Here is a 4,196-nt window from a genome sequence, read left to right on the forward strand (position 1 = left end):
AGAGCTCGATTGAAGCTCGAGACTCGAGCTCGATTGAAGCTCGATTCAAGCATAATTTTGAGCTCGATTCAAGCTCGACAGGTTAATTTTTATTTACTAAAAACCCATCCTTTTATACACTCACTTTACCCCTTTCTCCAAGAATCACTAATGTGGGATATCAACTCACAGCAACTGAAGTACTGAACATGCACACAAGACTTGAGTAACAGATCCCGACGAAGAGAGGGAAGGGTTTGTCACAGACTTCCCGTATGCTGCATCTCCTCCAGCTTATTTGCCACCTTCAGCATCATCTGTCGCTAACATCATCGGCGAAGTTGGAAGCCAATCTCGGCTGAGAAGAAGTGGGTCGTCGGTCCTGAGAAAGTCATACACAAGTGATGACGAGCTCCATGAATTGAATTCTCCCTTGGCTTCAATCTTCAATCTCAGCCAAAATATTATTTTATTAATTATTTATATAATATTTTTTTATTTTTCCCATCTAAATATATTAATTTCACATTAAATATATTAATATTTTTATTAATCTTCACATCGGTTGATTATTAATTCCATATAATATTTTTAAATTCATTTTTATCAAGTCATTGAAAATAAAGATCATATGAAAATAATAGGGTAAAGTACATAAATAGTCTCATGGCTATTAAAAATTATAAAATAGTCTCACGACTATAGGATGTTATGTTATTGAGTCCTTCAACCATTAAAAGTTATAAAATGATCACTCGATTATTTATATAATTCAAACTCATCATTTTTTATTAAAAATTAGTGATTGTATGATATTGATATTAACCTGTTGACTAGGGTATAGTAAAATATGATCAAACATTGAAATGTTTAATTAATGAATGATTAAAAAATAATAATAATATTTGTTAAAAGTTATTTCAATTCTCACCTATGACTTATGATGATTAAAAGGTATAGTGATAAAAAAAAAAAATAACCTCAGTGACCAAAAATCCCATATAATATACGATTTTAACCAACTTTTTCCGGATTTGCCAAAATGACCAACAAAATCGCAATGCGATCGCTAATTCGCAACGCGATCTCCATTATCGCAAATTCGCGTTGCATTTCGCGTTGCGATAGTTGGAAATCGCGTTGCGATGGTATACAATGTCGTTGCGATTTTCCCAATTCGCAATGCGAATAAGTAAATCGCAACGCGAATTGGGAAAATCGCAATGCGATACTGACTATCGCAATGCGATACTTACTATCGCAATGCGATAATACAAAATCGCAACGAGATACTGACTTTCGCAACGCGATTATGACTTTCGCAACGCGATTTACATAGCGCCATTCGTATGTATTTTTTTTTTTCAAATTCCAAACACGAATTTTTTCTTAATAAATCGGAAACTGAACCGTCCACAGTAATCGCAACTCATAACCTAAAACCCAAAAACACAACACTCAGTCCCATCTCCATCTCTCACTCTCTACGGCGAAATCCATCCCCATCTCCGAAGATTTCCGTCCCCATCGCCGGCGAAATCCCTCACAACCATTCACAGTCAAAAATCCCTCACAATCATTCAGAAATGGAAAATCAACCTCCGAGGGTTAGTTTTTTTTATTTTTATTTTGAAATTTTTGCATTATTTTAGGTTTTTTCATATTGAGATTGATGATAAGTTTACTGGTAATTTCAATAATAGATTAACCATTTCACTTAGATTTCTTATTAAATTCATTCGATTGCTGCCAATACTGCTAAACTGTTTAGCCTGTGAAGTTAGTATTTGTCTTTGCTTTGTCTTTTGGTTGAAGTAATGCAGAAGAAGAATAGTTTCGAGAATGAAAATCGCAACGCGGAAATAACTATCGCAACGAGATAATCGCAACGCGAAATAAAAAACGCAACGCGAAACAAAAATCGCATTGCGAATTTTATTTCGCGTTGCGGTTTTCATTTCGCGTTGCGATTTTTATTTCGCGGTTGCGATTTTCATTTCGCGTTGCGATTGTCTGGTCGCGATAGTCATTTCGCGTTGCGATTCTCTCGTTGCGATAGCCATTTCCGCGTTGCGATTCTCATTATCTCGTTGCGATTTTCATTTCAACCAAAAGACAAAAACAGTGTTGCAAATTTTAGTTTCAAGAATAAACTACTATTTATGTTTATTGTTTTGTTTTTGGTATATCTTGACAGTGTAATTTTTGGTATATCTAACTTGGTATGTTTATTGTTTTTTTTGTAGAATTTTTTTTCGGCTTCATTGACATTAAGGAATAAAGTTAGCCTAGCCACTACAATTGCTTCGAAGCTTTCACCTGCACAAAGAAAATTGTTTGAAGAAACCTGCTTCGAGCCATGGCTGAGAGTACAGCATCCGGGTGAAGATACTAGTTTGACCCATTTGTGGCTTCAGACCATGACTAGCGATCTACCCGACAGTATACAACGTGGTGAGGAAGAGATATGGTTTCATTTTCCACCGGCGTATACTTGTTTTGGGCGGAAGGAGTTCTGCTTAATCACTGGTCTACGATTCGGACACGATGATGTAGGCCGGTACACTCGTCATATCACCCGCCCATCATGGTTATCCAGGGTTTTTCCTGATGAGTCAATAGAGAAGCCGAACTTACACGTCGATGACATGAAGAAATTGTTTAATAAGAAAGATGGTTTTACTCGGATGAATGACGTCGATGTTGTCCGAGTATGCCTTCTACTACTTTTGTATGCCGGCTTTTTAGGCAGAGAGGCCAGACAACCTATTCCTCAGGAGCTAATATTATTGGTAGAGGACCTAAATGCATGGAATCTGTTTCCGTGGGGTTCGTATATATGGAAAGCTACCTGGACTAAGTTGTCGTCTGCCTTTGATGACCGCAAAAGTTTGCGGGGCGATGGGTCGAAATACACTTTGTCAGGCTTTGTTTGGGCTTTTAAGGTAAGAATTTCTATATAATGTTTTCAAAATTATAATTAATTATTTAACAATTACTAATGTTTGTTATTATATTGTTTGTAGATTTGGATATTCGAGGCCTTTCCCGCCATGAAGACATATGCAATAAAAACTTCAAATGATATTCCCAGGGCTATTTCCTGGAAGAGGAAACGTCTGTTGGATTGGGAAGACTTAATACCATATGCGACAATAAATAATGTAAGTTAACACAAATACTATCATATAAACAAGTTATTAATATTAGACGTTTAACTTTGTTTGAGTTTTTATATTTTTAGGAGGCCAACATTCCATTAATGAGACTGACACCCACGGAGGCTGAGCTTGCCACTGATTGGTGGCAAGCTAGTCAGTGTTTTCTTGATGGCACGAATGATGAGCAGCCTCCACTTCCTCCACTTCGAGAGCCATCACCTCACCTAGAGCCATCACCTGATCGACCCGACTATACACCTCTACAACGAGAGCCATCACCTATCCCGTCACATCATCGAGCCTCTTCTCCACCATCACCTCATGATAGGCGACCGACAAAGATGCCACGACTTCTATCTCCCTATTCTCCACCTCCACGGGATGAGTCAAGGGAGTTACGTGATGAGGTCAATGCCTTGCGTGAGGAGATCGGTACTCTACTTGATAACGATGGTGCATGGCGTGTGGAGGTGTCTACTTTACGTGGTGAGGTTGCCGCTCTACGTAAGATGGTAGTATCGTTGCAGAATGAGGTTCATACTCTACGCAACGAGGTAAGTTTAAGATTTTCCATATTTAACTTGATGATAAATTTACTCGTAATTTCACTTAAATTAACCATTTCACTTAGATTGCTTAGTAAATTTATTCGGTTGCTGCCAAAACTGCTAAACTTTTTACTTTAACACTGTGAAGTTAGTATTTGTCTTTGTTTTGTCTTTTGGTTGAAAGTTTGAAATATATTTATCTTTGTTTTCACTGTTTAAATATCATGTCTGTTTATTTACTGATATTTGTATTTTTATTTAGCAGACCGATAAGGTGGATGCTTTACGTCAGGTTTTTCTTGCACGACAGAGTTCACGTATCAGACGGCGTGCACGTGCTATTAAGTCTCCGTATACCCCAATAGTGCGAAGACACCGCAAGAAGAAGCCCGACTCGCCTATCATCCCTCAAGAGTCCACTCCTATCGTTGAAGAGGCCCCTATCATTCCTCGAGAGTCCCCTCCCACCGTTCAAGAGGCCACTGTCATCGTTGAAGAGGTCCCTCCC

This window comes from Hibiscus syriacus, unplaced genomic scaffold, assembly GCF_006381635.1.
Source record: "Hibiscus syriacus cultivar Baekdansim isolate YM2019G1 unplaced genomic scaffold, ASM638163v2 tig00000329_pilon, whole genome shotgun sequence".
Taxonomy (NCBI): Eukaryota; Viridiplantae; Streptophyta; class Magnoliopsida; order Malvales; family Malvaceae; genus Hibiscus; species Hibiscus syriacus.